The sequence below is a fragment of the Jaculus jaculus genome, chromosome 1, assembly GCF_020740685.1.
Source record: "Jaculus jaculus isolate mJacJac1 chromosome 1, mJacJac1.mat.Y.cur, whole genome shotgun sequence".
NCBI classification, from domain to species: Eukaryota; Metazoa; Chordata; class Mammalia; order Rodentia; family Dipodidae; genus Jaculus; species Jaculus jaculus.
In genome coordinates this window covers 52,665,066-52,682,410 of record NC_059102.1, presented here as the reverse complement: position 1 = coordinate 52,682,410, position 17,345 = coordinate 52,665,066, and the positions used below count along the sequence as shown (strand labels likewise).

The following is a 17,345-nucleotide window of genomic DNA, read 5'->3' as shown; positions in this document are numbered from 1 at the left end:
AATTCCAGGTCTGCCTGGGCTATAGAGCGAGAGACCCTGCCTCCAAAACAAACAAACAAAACATGCATTGGGGTTGGAGAGATGGCTTAGCGGTTAAGCGCTTGCCTGTGAAGCCTATGGACCCGGGTTTGAGGCTCTTTTCCCCAGGTCCCACGTTAGCCAGATGCACAAGGGGGCGTTTGCAGTGGCTGGAAGCCCTGGCGTGCCCATTCTCTCTCCCTCTCTCTCTCTCTCTCTCTCTCTTTCTCTCTGTGTCTGTCGCTCTCAAATAAATAAATAAATAAATAATGAACAAAAAATATTTAAAAAAAACATGCATTGAAGCTACTCATGTTGTAAAGTGACAGTAAAGCATTGGAAATGTTTGCAGTAGACTGTTGGATAAGATAAGGTCTATGTAAATGAAGTTGTGAAGAAAATTGAGAAAAGATACTTCATTTACTGCTATACAGTGATTTCTAGAATACATTTGACAGCTAAAATACAATATGAAAATCATGTGCTTGTCTATTAAAGCTAAAGGTAGAGAGGATAAAATTGTAATTTTATGCTTATGTTTAAAAGAAAAAAAGGCTAACCCAAAAACTTAAAAAAAAAAAAAATTCCTCTCTAGGAGAAGGGAGGTCACAGAAGAAAAGACAAGAGGCCTAGAGTACTTGCCTAGCTTGTGCAAAGCCCTGAGTTTGATTTGTAGCACAGAAAGGAAAAAAAAAAAAAAATAGGGGGAGCCAAGAGGGCCCAGGCCTGCCAGACACAAGCAGGCCCCCCATGGTGGCTGGGGAGACCCCAGATTCATTCAGATAAGAAGAGAAAGCTCAGAGCTGTCACCCCCATGGAGCTCAGGGAGTACTGCAGAGGAAGAGACAGGGTGAATGTGCGTGCTACCTCCGCTGCCGGCCGCCGAAGCTTCTCTGGGGAGATGGGGGTACAGGAGACTGAAAACCTGTCAAACATGGAAATAAGAGGCTGTGGCGAGCTGACTGCGAAACAAGGTATCTATAATGCCCTCCAAGGCTCAGGGAACACTACAGAAGACGGGCAGATCGAACAGAAGAGCCACAGGGTGGGAAGGACTACTTCGGGCACTTTGTCTACAAGAACCAGTTGGTACGTTCACGACTCTCAGCGGTTACTGAGAGACCACGAGACCCACACTGGGCTGAGCCCATCCGCATCTTGCCAAGGAGGACAGAGGAGAACAAGACGAATGAGACAACAGAACAGAGGAAGAACTGTCTAGAAAGGGGAGTCTTCAGTGGAATGGGGGCAGAGGAAGATAATAGGATGGGAATATGATCAAACTATAGTATATTCAACACTAAAGTCCTCAACAAAAAAATAAAAATAGAAAGCAAAAATTTTTAAAAAGAAAAAGGGCTAGAAAGATAGCCCAGCTGTTTTAGGGCACACATTTGCAAATCCTGATGGCCTTGGTTTGATCCCTTCTTCTCGGTGGCCCAGTGCCCACATAAGGTCAGATGCATAAAATAGTGCGCGTGTCTGGAGTTCCTTTGCAGCAGCAAGAGGCCCTGGCACACCCATACTCTGTTTCTTTCTCAAATTAATTAATTAATTTTAAAAAGTGAATAAGGAGAGCAGCTAGGATTCTTGCATATACTGTATTTTGTAAGTATGATTTTGAGTAAATTTTACATAATTATGAAACAAAGTTAAAGTTGAAAAAATAGCCAGACGTGGTGGCACATGCCTTTAATCCCAGCACTCTGGAGGCAGAGGTAGGAGGATCACTATAAGTTCAAGGCCACTCTGAGTCTACATTGTGAGGTCAGCTTGGACTAGAGAGAAACCCTACTTCAAATAAATAAATAAATAAATAAATAAATAAATAAATAAATAAATAAAATAAAGCGGGGTGTGGTGGTGCACGCCTTTAATACCAGTACTTAGAAAGCAGAGGTAGGTGGATTGCCGTGAGTTCAAGGCCACTCTGAGAGTACATTGTGAGTTCCAGCTCAGCCTGGACTAGAGTGAGACCCTACCTTGAAAAAAATAAAAACCAAAAACCCAAAATCAATCAGTCAGTCAATTCCAGCATTTGGGAGGCAGAGGTAGGAGGATCACCATGAGTTCAAGGCCATACTGAGACTACATAGTGAATTCCAGGTCAGCCTGAGCTAGAGTGACACCCTACTTCAAAAAACCAAAAATAAATAAATACATAAAAATAAAAACATAAACCTAGCACTAGGGAGGCAGAGATAGGAGGATTGCCATGAGTTCGAGGCCAGCCTGGGACTATGGAATAAGTTCCTGGTCAGCCTGGGCTAGAGTGAGAACCTATCTTGCAAAAAAAAAAAACAAAAAACAAAAAACAAAACACAAAACACCAGAAAAATAGGGGCTGGAGAGATGGTTTAGCAGTTAAAGCATTTGCCTGCAAAGCCTAAGGATCCAGGTTCAATTCCCCAGCACCCAGGTAAGCCAGATGCACAAGGTGGCACATGCATCTGGAGTTCGTTTGCAGTGGCTGGAGGTCCTGGTGTGCCCATTCTCTCCTTTGTTGCATATAAATCAATAAAATAAAAAATCACAAAAATAGAAAAATAAAATAAATCCCTGAAAACCATAAACAAGATGAAATGAATCTAATTCTAAATTGAGCAGGTGGCATAACCATACATAGACAGCAAATTGTTTTATTTATTATTTATTTTCCAATGTTTTTATTTAACTAATTGACTTTTGCATGTCTATGTGTGTGTAGCGTACATGGGTGTGCCTGTCTGTGTGGGGGGAGGCACCAGTGTGTACACAGGTGCGCATGGGCGTGTGTGCATGTGGAGGCCAGTGGTTGGCCTCAGATGTCTTCCTCAGGTGCTCTCCATGTTATCATTTTTTTCAGTATTTTATTTATTTATTTGAGAGAGAAAGAGGCAGAGAGAGACAGATAGAAAAAGTGGGCACTCCAGGGCATCCAGCCACTGCAAACAAAGTCCAGATGCATGTGCCACCTTATGCATCTGGCTTACGTGGGTCCTGGGGTATCAAACCTGGATCCTTTGGCTTTCCAAGCAAGTGCCTTAATTGCTAAGCCATTTCCCCAGCCCTATTATTTGTTTTTATTACGTAGAAACTTTGGACATATCATGTGTTGATACCATTTTATCCCTCCTCCCTGCCTCCATTCCTCTGAGGACCCTCCTCAGTGGGATTGCTGGTATTCCCCCTGGGGTTTGTGAGTTGTAAGATGTGAGAGCAGCAGTCAGTTATTGTAAGGGCCAGGGGGCAGTGTCTCTGTACATCCCCTTCCAATCTGTGGCTCTCACAATCTTTCTGCCCCTTTTGAGACAAGGTCTCTGAAACCTGTAGATGACCGATCCAGCTAGCCTAGTGAGTGAGCAAGCTCCAAGGATCCCCCTGTCTCTGCCTTGCCAGCCCTGAAATCAGAGGTGCACACAGCCTTGCCTGGCTTTTTACATGATAAGGAGCTGAATTCAGATACTCAGACTTGCACAACATGAACTTTACCTTTTGAGCTGTCTTCCCAGACCTTAAATACTTTTACAACACAGTAATTTCACTGCGTCACTTAGGAACTATGCTAAGGATTAAAAAATTTTTTTTCTGTCACTATTTTGCAGGTGGTATGGGTCTGGGCCCCAAACTAATTTTGGGGACTATTAAGTAATAATTCAAATGAATAGCTATGTTGTGTCCTTGGGAACCAGGATTTGTGTGTGTATTCTAAGTGTTCATATATGTGCACATGCATGTGTGCAAATGTGTGTGGAGACCAGAAGACCACCTTGGATGTCATCCTTAGGTGTACTATCCACTTCTTTTGGGAACAGGGTCTCTCATTCCACTGGAGCTTTCCAATTAGACTAGACTAACTGACCAATGAGCTCTGCTGCTCCTTCTGTCCCCACCTCTCCAGTCCTGCTATCCTGGGGGTTGCCATGCCTGGCATTTTTCCATGAGTTCTGAGACCCAAACTCAGGTCCTTATGCTTGGAAGACAGGCACTTGACTGGCTGAGCCATCTCCCCAGATCTAGGAATCAGGAAAAAAGACACAAATGCAAGAACAGTGAGGTTAATTTATAACCTTAATTCCTGAATTTAAATTGGAAATACCAGCATAAACTTATAATTTATTAAAAAAAGTATTTTTTCTCCCTTTGTCTATTGAAATAAGTCTTTAAAAAATGATCAAGTAGCAGCAAATGCCAGGTTATGCTCTGCAGTTATTACTTTCCATTAATAGAAATCAGAATCTCTTGGAAAAATGACTGGTTTCTTAGGGGCAGAAAATGTAAAACTTGAGCCCAAAACATCATACCAACCGAAAAAGAAAGTTAGTCATCATAGAATACCAGAATCAAGCAAAACAACTTAGCAGCCAAGTCTAAGTGTTTCTTGGAGAAAGAGAGAGTGAAGAGAGGAGAGGAAAATTTGAGTAGTGTATTGAAACATATAAAATATGTTTAAATTCATAGCTTATCATAAAAATTCATATCCAAAATCAAAAGTTACCAAAGGATACTTTGGTGCCTTTTTTTTTTTTTTTTTTTTTAGTTTTGAAAACTTGTAAAGTAAAAGGAATAAGGAGAGATCTTGCTTCTTCCATGTGAAGTGTACCTTACTTACAAAAGTATTCTAGCTAACAAATGAAACAGAAATAGAGAATTACTATTTGCAACCTCTGGTAGTTAATGGAGTTGTTAATGTTCGTCAGTGGCTAGTAACACACAAAAAGAAGAGACACTGAGACTCTGTGTGCATTGAGAATGTGAGAACAGAGCTGGAGAGATGGCTTAGTGGTTAAAGGTGCTTGCTTACAAACCCTGATAGCTTGAGTTCAATTCCCCAGTACCCATGTAAAGCCAGGTGCACAAAGTGTTGTATGTGTCTAGAGTTCATTTTCAGAGGCAAAAGGCTCTGGTGCACCCATATTCATTCTCACTCTCTCTGCTAAAATGTAAATAAAATATTTAAATAAATGTTGAGTACAGTTAAGTTACAAAAAGAAATGCCCAAAATAGATTAAATTAATTGCTCCTTACTCAAACAAACTGTAAACAAATTTTCAAACTTTCTAATATTGACAGGATGTCTTAGTCTATCCTATGTTACTATAATAAAATACGTGAAGCCCAGTAAAATGTAAAGTTTATAGTTCTAGAGGCCCAAGGGCAAGACACAGGTTTGGCTTTTATTGAATCCAGATGCATGACTTCATTCGGCAGGAATGTGTGAAAGGAATACCAAGTGGAGAGTGAGCAAAGGAGAGCTGTGGAGGGGCAAGGCTTGCTGGTTTATAACAGCTTGTTTAGAACTCAGAACAAACAGCAGCTCTGGGAGAGTAGCGTGAATCCCTTCCAAGGATGGTGCCCCATGGTCTAATTACTTCTTCAAGCCCCTCCACTTCAGCTCGTTCACTGACAACAAAGCTTTCCCTACACAGACCTTTGGGGGATGGACTCAAACCTTGTCCTTAATAAAATGTTGAAGACTTACTTATTTATTTATGTATATTGAAATTAGGTATCACTCCAGCCCAAGCTGACCTGAAACTCACTCTGTAGTCCCAGGCTGGTCTGGAACTCACATAGATTTTCCTACCTCTGCCTCCTGCGTGGTGGGATTAAAGGCGTGCGCCACAACACTGATCAAATGTTAAAGACTAACCTTTTACTTTATACAGTGATGAAAGATAATAGTTTTGTGTGTTTGTCTCTGTGCTGGGGGGCAAAGAAGGCCTTTGTACATTCTAGGCAAGAACTCTACCCCTGAGCCACATCCCCAGCCCTACATGATAGCTTTAAAAATATATATATATCCTTCACTTTAAAAGAAAAAGATGACACGTTTTGGCCAATTGATTGATTACCTGCTGCTGTGTAACAAGTTCCTCCAAAACTTAGCAGCTGCAAGCAATAAAAATACGCTGTTGTGATTTCTCAGAGTCACTGAGCTGGGTGTTTCCTGGTCAGAATCGCATGTGGTTATAGTCAAAAGTTTGGCTTGGAATGCAAATCATATAGTTTCTTAGTCTAGGGAGCCGTGAAGGGGAGGATAAGTTCTGAAGTATAATTCAATTCTCAATTCTATCACTAAAAATTTTCAATGGGACTAAAGGAGATCCAATAAATAGGATTATTCTGAGCCAATGGACAAAGGCCAACTTCTCATCTCTGAAATATCCCTAGGCCTTTTCAAAATCAGAAACACAGTACACAAGACATAATCCTGTAGTTTTCTTTATAAGAAACCACATCTTATACAAAATGTATGAAATAAGCTAAATAAGGCCACTGCTTTCTCTGTACCTCCGAGGCAGAAGAGCAGGTCTTATAGCACATCTCGGATGCTCTGTCTTCTCTTTTGCATGCTAGCCCCCTGGTTAGTGAATCTCAGAGTGGTTTCTGAATCCCCTGCAAAATATGAGTTGATTTAAAGACACACACTGACCCCCAAACCTACTAAAAATCAAAACAGCTTAAGTTACGGCTCAAGAATATATATCTTGCCGGGTGTGGTGGTGCACACCTTTAATCCCAGCATTCGGGAGGCAGAGGTAGGAGGGTCGCCATGAGTTCAAGCCCACCCTGAGACTACATAGTTAATTCCAGTTCAGCCTGGGCCAGAGTGAGACCCTACCTCAAAAAAAAAAAAAAAAAAACAAACCAAAAAAACCCAAACAAACAAATAAACAAACAAAAAGAATATATATCTTACTGGGTGTGGTGGTGCACGCCTTTAATCCTAGTACTTGGGAGGCAGAGGTAGGAGGATCACTTAGAGTTCAAAGCCACTCTGAGATATATATATCCTGAATGAAATACTCCAGGTGAAGCTTTTAGAAGTAAAGCTTAAGAACTCTCTTCCCCCCACCCCCCCGCAAGGTAGGGTCTCATTCTAGCCCTGGCTGATTTGGAATTAACTATGTAGTCTCAGGATGGCCTCGAACTTGTGGAAATCTTCCTACTTCTGCCTCCCCAGTGCTGGGATTAAAGGCATACACCACCATGCCCTATTTTTGAAATATTTTATTTTTACTTATTAGAGAGAGAGATATATAATGGGACAGCCAGGGCCTCTAGCCACTGCAAATGAACTCCAGATGCATGTGCCATCTTGTGTGTCTGGATCATGTGGGTTCTGGAGAATCAAACCTGGGTTCTTTGGCTTTGCAGGCAAGCACCTTAACCACTAAGCCATCTCTCCAGCTTGTTTAAGTTGTTTTATTCCTTCAGGCATTTTATCACAGCAAGAGAAAGATGAACAACACAGAATTGAACAGACTTGGGAAAATACCCACATATTATGAAGTTTCACATTGAGATTCCATGTGACGAGATTCTCCTAGGCCTGGTATGGATTTGATGAAGTGGCCATTTTTTATGTGTTCACTAGCACGTGTTCACTCCTCGTAGGATAACAGCACTTTAACCTTTTGGGGGAAGACTTCTCTCTTATGCTCCATCACTGTAGCTGGAGAAGCACTGGAGTAAGCATGCGATACAGGCCTGGCTCATCAGAGTCCTATGTTCCAGTGGTTCAGAAATTCATGCTGACAAATGGGGTCAATAAAAAGCAATGATATTTTCCAGATTTACTGGTGCTACATGCCTTTAATCCCAGCACTCATGTTGCAGTCAGGTTCACATTGCTGGTAGAAATCACCCAACCAAGAGCAGCTTCTGGGAAAAAGAGGTTTATTTTGGCTTACAGGGTCAAGAGGGAAGCTCCATGATAGCAGGGGAAAATGATGGCATGAGCAGAGGGTGGACATCACCCCCTGGCCAACATAAGGTGGACAATAGATAGCAACAGGAGAGTGTGTCAAACACTGGCAAGGGGAAACTGGCTATAACACCCATAAGCCCACCCCCAACAATACACTCCCTCCAGGAGGCATTAATTCCCAAATATCCATCAGCTTGGAACCTAGTGTTCAGAATGCCTAAGTTTGTGGGGGACACCTGAGTCAAACCACTACATTCTGCCCCTAGCCCTCATAAACTGATATCCATACATGATATAAAATACAATGGATTCAGTCCAACTTTAAAAGTCTCCATAGTTTTTACCAACTCCAATGATGTTCATACATCCCCATAGTCCAAGGTCTTACAACTGAGCCATAATACCAAAAACATCCCCCCAAAACCTATAATGGCACAGACTAAACATTCACACTGGAAAAGATGGTACTGGGCATAGCAAAGACATATTCAAGCAATACATGATTTCAACAAGGCAAACACTAAACTCTGTAGCTCCAAGTCCAACAACTCTAGCCAGTGACAAATCTCCATGTCCACTAATTCTAACCAGCAGCAAGTCTCTGGTATTCTAATTCTGTCCCTCCAGCTATGCTACTCACAGTCCTGGAAAACATTATCCAGGGCCCGCAGCTTTCCTGAGCAACCATCTCATGGTCCTAGCATATCCACTGGGTTTCCACTGCAACCCATGGTTCATCCTCATGGCCCCATGGGATCTCCATGCAAGACATCCAGCAAACCTGCTTCACACTGCCCATGGCCATTTCCAAAAAGCAAGACCATGTTGCAAACTCAATGACCCTCTCTTGCATTTCTTATATTCCACAATACCAGGTAGGGTACCAATTTGTTAATCCAGGGGGAATAAAACAGACTTTGAAGAACAGTATACTCCTTGAGCATTCAGACCCCTTCAAAAGAGTCTACATTCTTTTGTTGCCCCAGTACAGGTCAGCTGGCCCAATCTCAAATGTTGTAATCTCTCAATTGCAGCTGAATGGGCAACAGTTCACCCAAAGATTTTTCTTTCTGTGTCATATCTCTCTGCTCACACCAGTTCATTTCTACATAGAACAACCCGCTGCACAACTTCTCAGGACACAGGCATAACAGCAAGCTTTTCATACAAACTGCTAGCCCAGTCCAAGCAAAGCTCTTTCTCACCCTCATAAGCCAAACCTCACAGTCCATAGTTATTACTGTATTCAGGTCTTTCAACTCTGACCAGAATAGTCCATCAAGCAGTACTTACAGTACTGCAAGGCATCTCTTAGGGCAAGGTCTCAAATTCTTCCACATTCCTCTTAAAAATCAGCTCCAAAAGGCCAAAGCCACATAGTCAGGTGTCTAGCAGCAATCCTACTCCTTGGTAGTACTTTACTGTTGCAGTCAGGTTCACATTGCTGGTAGAAATCAGCCAACCATGAGCAGCTTCTGGGAAAAAGAAGTTTATTTTGACTTACAGGCTTGAGGGCAAGCTTCATGATGGCAGGGGAAAATGATGACATGAGCAGAGGGTGGACATCACCCCCTGGCCCACATAAGGTAGACAATAGGAACAGGAGAGTGTGCCAAATACTGGCAAGGGGAAACTGGCTATAACACCCATAAGCCCACTCCCAACAATATACTCCCTTCAGGAGGCATTAATTCCCAAATCTCCATCAGCTGGGAACCTAGCATTTGGAATGCCTAATTTTATGGGGGACACATGAATCAAACCACCACAACTTTGAAGCCAAAAGTAGAAGAATCACTATGAACTTGAGGCCAGCCTGGGACTACACAGTGAGCACCAGGTCAGCTTGGGATAGAGGGAGACCTTATCTTGAAAAAGAGAAAGAAAGAAAATGGCTATATTACTGAAATCAATCTATATTCAATGCACTCTATCAAAATTCTAATAATATTTTTCTCAGAACTAGAAAAAGCAATCCTAAACTTTGTATGTGTCATAATTATCTTTAATTGCTGGGACAAAACACCTGGCCTAAAGCAGATGACGGGAGGACAGGGTTTATTTTGGCTTATAGTTTTGAGGAGAAGCTGGTTGATGACAGGGGAAAGATGGTAGAGCAGAGGCTGGACATCACCTCCTTGTCACAGCAGATGGAAAACAGCAGCAAGAGAGTGAATTAAATTCTGACAAAGATGAAGCTATACTATAACATCCCAGAACCACCTCCAGCAACACACCTCCTCCAGCAAGTCTCTGCCTCCCAAATTGCCACCAGCTGGGGACCCAGCATTCAGAATACATGGGTTTATGCAGGGCAGCTGATTGATACAACTATAATATGAAAGCACAAAAGGCTCCACACAGGGGCTGGAGAGATGGTTTAGTGGTTAAGATATGTGGTGGTTTGATTCAGGTGTCCCCCATAAACTTAATGTGTTCTGAATGCTAGGTTCCCCACTGGTGGAAATTTGGGAATTGAATCCTCTTGGAGGCAGCATATTATTGGAGGCAGGCTTATGGGTGTTATAGCTAGCTTACCCTTGCCAGTGTTTGGCACACTCTCCTGTTGTTATTGTCCATCTGATGTTGGCCAGGAGGTGATGTCTACCCTCGACTCATGCCATCATTTCACCTTGCCATCATGCAGCTTCCCTCAAGTCTGTAAGCCAAAATAAACTCCTTTCCCTCCATAAGCTGCTCTTGATCAGGTGTTTTGTGCCAGTAATGCAAACCTGACTGAAACAGTAAAAAAGTATGGAGATTGCTGCTAGAAACTTGTCTGTATGGCTTTTGGCCTTTTGGAACTGATTTGCAGGGGAGATGTGGAAGGATTTGAAATCTTGACCTAAGAGATGCCTTGCAGTGCTGCAAATACAGTTTTATGAACCTTTCTGGTTGAAAGACCTGAATGCAGTGAGAACTAAGGAGTGTGAAGGGTGAAAAAGAACTCTGGCTAGCCTGGGCTAGAAGCAGTTTGTGTGAGAGGTTTGCTCTTATGCCTGTGTCCTGAGAACTTGTACAGGGTTGCATTGTGTAGAGATGGAATGGTGTGAGTAGAGGAAAATGGCACAGAAAAAAGAAATGAAATCTTTGAGCCAAAATACCTGCCCACTCAGCTGTAATTGTATGAGAGATTACAACCTTTGAGACTGAGCTAGCTGATCTGCATTGGGACAACAGGAAGAATGGAGATTCTTTTAAAGGGGTATGAATGCTGAAAGAGTGTCCTGTTCTTCATAAACTTATGTGTTCTGAATGCTAGGTTCCCAGCTGGTGGCAACTTGGGAATTGAGTTCTCCTGCAGGTAACATATTGTTGGAGGTGGGCTTATGGGTGTTACAACCAGTTTCCCCTTGTTAGTATTTGGCATACTCTCTTGTTGCTGTTGTCCATATGATGCTGGCTAGGAGGTGATGTTCACCTTCTGCTCATGCCATCATTTCCCCTACCATCATGGAGCTTCCCCTCAAGTCTATAAGCCAAAATAAATCCTTTCTCCTTCAAGCTGCTCTTGGTCAGGTGTTTTGTGCCAGTTATGCAAACCTTACTGCAACAACGTGCTTGTCTGAGAAGCCGAAGGACCCATGTTTGATTCCACAGTACCCATGTCAGCCAGATGCACAAGGTAGTATGCATGTGTCTGGAGATAATTTTTAGTGGCTGGAAGCCCTGGTGCCCCTTTTATCCCCCTCATAAATAAATAAATAAAATAGTTTTTTAAATAGCTCCAAATAGCTAATGCAGTCCTTAGCAAAAGGACAATGCTAGATAGAATATGACAACGCCTGATCTCAAGTTATACTATAGAGTAGTTGAACTAAACAGTATAGCCTTATATTTCTTTAATTTTATTTATTTTTTGTTTTTCAAGGTAGAGTCTAGCTCTAGCCCATACTGACAAGGAATTCACTATGTAGTCTCAGGGTGGCCTCAAACTCATAGTGATTCTGTGACTTCTGCCTCCCAAGTACAGCTCTGTGTATAGGGCACATGTGTAGTTTCCTTTCTGTTTCTGAGATAAAACATCTGACCCAAAGCAGCTGATGGGAGGAAAGGTTTTACTTGACTTACAGTCTAAAGGGAAGCTTCAGACTTGAGTAGAGAGGATGGACCTCACCTCTGTCATAGCCGGTGGAAAACAGTAGCAAGAGAGTGAGATCTGGCAAGGGGGACTGGCTATAACACTCCAAAGCCCATCCCCAGCAACGCACTTCCTCCAGCAAGGTTCCACCTCCCAAATTGCCATTAGCCAAACATTCAAACATTCAGAACTCATGAGTTTATTTGGGCATCTGATTCAAATCGCCACATTCTGTTTCTAGCCCCCGTAGATTTTTTAAAAAACTTTTTTTTGTTTATTTTTATTTATTTATTTGGGAGCAACAGATAGACAGAGAGAGAAAGAAGCAGATAGAGAGAGATTGGGCACACCAGGGCCTCCAACTACTGCAAATGAACTCCAGATGCATATGCCCCCTTGTGCATCTAACTTACGTGGGTCCTGGGGGATTGAGCCTCAGACCAAAGTCCTTAGGCTTAACAGCCAAGCGTTTAGCTGTTAAGCCATCTCTCCAGCCCCACCCCCACCATAATTTTACAACCATCTCAAGATGTAAAATTTCATTAAGTTCAACTTTATAAATCCAATAGTTTTTTGTTTTTTTTTAAAATATGGAACACTTCATGAATTTGCGTGTCATCCTTGTGCAGGGGCCATGCTAATCTTCTCTGTATAGTTCCAATTTTAGTATATGTGCTGCCGAAGTGAGCACAAATCCACATAGTTTTTCAAAGAGTATTTTATTTATTTATTTATTTGCACAGAGAGAGAAAGAGAGAGAGAGAGAGAGAGAATTGGTGTACCAGGGCCTCTAGCTACTGCAAATGAACTTCAGATGCTTGCACCACTTTGTGCATCTGGTTTTATGTGAGTATGGGGGAATTGAACCCCAGTCGTTAGGCTTTTCATGCAAGTATCTTAACCACTGAGTCATCTCTTTGGCCCTAGCTCCCCCCCTTTTTTTTTTCAAGGTAGAGTCTCACTCTAGCCCAGGCATTCTCAGGGTGGCCTTGAACTCTTGGTGATCCTCCTACCTCTGCCTCCCAAGTGCTGGGATTAAAGATAGTCCCACCACAGCCAGCACCTTTTGTTTTTTAAATCAATTCGAACACTACATCATTCAAAAGTTCAAAGTTGGGCTGGAGAGATGGTTTAGCATTAAGTGCTTGCCTATGAAGCCTGAGGACCCCAGGTTGTGGCTCAATTCCCCAGGACCCACGTAAGCCAGATGCACAAGGTGACGCATGCATCTGGAGTTTGTTTGCAGTGGCTGGTGGCCCTGGCATACTCATTCTCTCTTTGTCTGCCTCTTTCTATCTCTGTCTGTCACTCTCTAATAAATAAATGAAAACATATTTTTTTATATAAGTTCAAAGTCCAAGGTCTCATCAGAGACTCAGGATAGTCTAGCTCTCTGTTTTTTGAGGTAAGGTCTCACTCAAGACCAGGGTGATCTAGAATTCACTCTGTAGTCCAAGACTGGCCTCAAACTCAGTTATCCTCCTACTTCTGCTTCCCAAGTGCTAGAATTAAAGGTGTGTTCCACCATGCCTGGCTTCTCAATAGAGTCTCTTAATTGTAAGGTAAAAATAAAACACAAGTTAAACATATAATAACATAGAATAAACAATCACATCACAAAAGATGCATAGTAAGAAAACGTTGAGCCAATACATGATTGAAAACAACTGAGGCAAATAAATTTTGTAATTCTATGTTCATCTGGAACCCACAATGAAGTCTCAATTCTGTCCCATGAGCTGGGCTGCTCACAGCTCAAAGGAAAGAAATCCATTCCAAGCTGGGAGCTATTTTTGGTAGCCACTCTATAACACTGGCATCTCCAAAATCTTGTGGTCTCCATGCAACCATAGTTCCATGCAATGGCCTTTTAGGGTCTCATATCACCCAGAGACCATTTCAAACAAACAAACAAACAAACAAACAAACAAACAAACAAACAAACAAACATGTTGCCAATGTAATGACTCCTACTCACCACTTTCCTAGAACTGTTGTACAACCACAATACCAGGTAGACTACCAAATCTGTCAATACAGTGGGAATTTGAGAAACAGGGCATACCTTCAGCATTCTTCCTCCTATACCAATGCAGAACAGCTGTCTTAATGTCAATGGTGGTAATCTCTTAATTACAGTTGAAGCAGGCAGCAGTCTCCCACTCAAAACCCTGAAACTTTCATTTCTTTCTGTGACATATCCTTCTGCTCATACCATTTCGTCTAAACTAAACCCTGCCGAAGTGATTACGATAAAGGCAGAACTCAAGCCTCTTACACAAACTGCCTTTAATTCTTCTTTTCCCTTCATAAACCAAGCCTACACATTCTACAGTTATTTTTTAAAAAATATTTTATTATTTATTCAAGAGAGAGGGAAAGAAAGGAAGAGTGAGATAGAGAGAGAGAATGGGTGCACCACCTCCAGCCACTGCAAACTCCAAATGCGTGTGTCACCTTTTGCATCTGGCTTACATGGATACTGGGGAATTGAACCTGGGTTCTTAGGCTTTGCAGGCAAGTGCCTTAACCGCTAAGCAATCTCTCCAGCCCAATCCACAGTTCTTTCTGCATTTAGGTACTTCAAATTCTCATCAGAATGGCAAGTCATCTCTTAGTTAGAGTTTTCAAATTGCTGAAGTCAGATTTGCAGTCCTGGCAGAAATCACCCAACCAAGAGCAGCTTGTGGGATAAAAGATTTATTTTGGCTTCCCGACTCAAGGGGAAGCTCCATGATGACATGGGCAGAGGGTAGACATCACCTTGTGACCAACACAGGAGAGTATTCCAAACACTAGAAAGGGGAAGGTGGTTATAATACCCATCACACCTCCTCTAGCAAGTCTCAACCTCCAAAATTTCCACTAGCTGGGGACCAAGCATTCAGAACACATGAGTTTATGGGGTCACGTGTTTCAAACCACAACAATACTAAATAGTATAGTACTGGTTCAAAGATACACTTGTAGACAAATGGAATAGAATAGAGGATTCAGATATAAACCCTTGCAACTAAAAAGTAAAGATACTGTTTATTAACAATGCTGTCACAGCATATGTTGGTAAAAAGGCAGCCTCTTTTTTTTTTTTTTTAGTTTTCCAAGGTAGAATCTTGCCATAGCTCAGGTTGACCTGGAATTCGCTATGTCGTTTCAGGGTGGCCTTGAACTCCTGACAATCCTCCTTCCTCTGCATCCCAAGTGCTGGGATTAAAGGCATGCACCACCACACCTGGCTAAGACAGCCTCTTTAACAAATGTCACCAGGAAACCTGAATTCCTACATGTAGAAGGATGAAACTAGATTCATATATCTCACCCAAGATTTTAAAAAATCAGTTAAAAACGAATCAAGGGCTAAAGAGATGTCTTGGCTGTTATGGTACTTGTTTGCAAAGCCTAACAACCTGAGTTTGATTCCCCAGTACCCACCTAAAGCCAGATACACAAAGTGGCACATGCACCTGGAGTTCATTTGCAGAGGTTAGAAACCCTGGTATACCCATTCTGTCTGTCTCTCTTCTCTCTATCTATTTTTTCTTACAGGTAGATAAATAAAATTTTTTTTTAAAACACAGATCAAATTGCTAGATGAAAACATATGTTAAACACTTCAAGAAATAGGCATAGCATTGTAGATAAAGTGCTTGCCATGCAAGCTTGAGTACCTCAGTTCATGTCCTCAGAGTCCATAGTGGGCTTCTATAATCCCAGAATGCTCACAGCAAGATGGGAGACAGAAAGAGGAGAATTTCCCAGAATTTTGTGGACTAGTGCAGTGGTGAACAATGAGAATGAGTTCCCATAACTCAAATAAGATGGAAGGTGAGGACTGAGCCCCAGAAGTTTTCCTTTCACCTCCACACATGCACCATCGTATGCATGTGCCTGTACTCCCACACATAAACATGTGCCTGCTTATCTTATATACTAAAATAAGTAAATAAATGATGATATAGGCATAGGCAACTATTTTCTAAACAGGATTACAATAATATGTGAAATAAAACCAAGGATTATCAAGTGGGACTACATGAAATTAAGAAGCTTCTACATAGAGATGGAAATAGTCACCGAGTGAAGAGACAGCCTTCCTGGCCTGGAACTCACTTTGTGGTCTAGGCTGGTCTCAAACTTATGAACCTCCTGCTTCTACCTCCTGAGAACTAAGTATATGTCACCATACCAGGATTATATTTTCCTTCTGATTATTACATTTTCTTCTACTGTAATAACTATAATTTATATATGGGGCAGAATAGGGGACCCCTGGGGTGTTAGAATAGTAGGAAAATAAAAGGTCCATATGACTGTCCAGCTAAAGATTGCATGATTCAACTCCCCATACAGCTTGGTAAATTGGTAAAGAGCTGAGCACAAGCAATGTGTGCAACATCTCAGTAGTGACTTTAGAAGAGTTCATGTCTTCCTTCCCTCAGGCCAGCTGTGATATTAATGTTGAAGCTTCGGATCACAAGTCGGAAGCTGCATTATGAGAAGGGCTGAGTTGGGGAAGATGGAGGACAGAGCCCCTGATTAGGAAACTTTGCTAGAGTAACAACCAAAGGTAGTTCCCAGAGAATTGAAAAAACTCAAAAAATTCTATTTATTTATTTGAGAGAGAGAGAGAGAGAGAGGAGGGGGAAAAAATGACAGCACCAGGGCCTCCTGCTACTGAAAACAAACTCCAAATGCTTGTGCTACTTTGAGCATCTGGCTTATGTGAGTATTAGGGAATCGAACCCATTGGGCTTTGCAAGAAAGTATGTTTATCCATTGAGCCATCTCTTCACACCCAGCATTTTCTTAAGTTCATAAAACATGTAAGTTGTGGTAGCTCTAGGTTGGCCTTGAATCTTTTCTGTGTATCTTTATTTCAAAATGCAGGCTGAAGAAGCTTTCCCTATTCTGAACAGTCTCATGATATAGGGTGAAACAGCAAGCTAGCTGGTGGAAACATGCAAATCTCTGCTCATGCACTTGGTCAAAACAAGTAACATGAAAGCCCAATGCCAATGAAGTCATGGTACATGTACCTTCCACAGCAGTCTGGTGAGAACACAAGTTTTATAGAGCAGGGGTTACTAACCGGGAACAGTAGGTAATGTACTACATCTGCGTATGAACTCCAGGCTGTTTTTACTTGAATCCACTCTCATTTTGGTCAGATTTGTATTTATGCTGGAATAATACCCTCCACAGATAAATTCAGTCAGTTAAGGAATAGTTCTTGAAATAAGGAGTAAAGAGTATATCAAGGTGCTGAACACTGCTCCACTGTCACTTCTCAGCACAGTAGTTTTGTCACCCCCATGTCACCACCATCTGAAAATAGACACTTTTCTAATCAAAAGTGAAAGTAGCATTAATATATAGACATAAACACAAATTTTTTTTTTGATACAGAGGGTATCATGTAGTCCAGGCTGGTCTTGAACTTATGATGGTCCTCCTGCCTCAAGTGCTGAAATTATAGGTGTGAGCCACCATGCCCAACTAAGTCTCCTATGTTCTTATTTATCATCTGTCCAGTAGTTCATGGTTAAGAATAGA

The 17,345-nt window shown here is 41.9% G+C and overlaps 1 non-coding gene across 1 annotated transcript; it reads right to left on the bottom strand.

The window, feature by feature from the left end:
* Positions 1 to 12,376: 12,376 nt before the first annotated feature.
* On the bottom strand, positions 12,377 to 12,483 carry LOC123458101. Its single transcript, XR_006635400.1, has one exon. It is a non-coding gene; the product is annotated as a U6 spliceosomal RNA (small nuclear RNA).
* Positions 12,484 to 17,345: the final 4,862 nt, after the last annotated feature.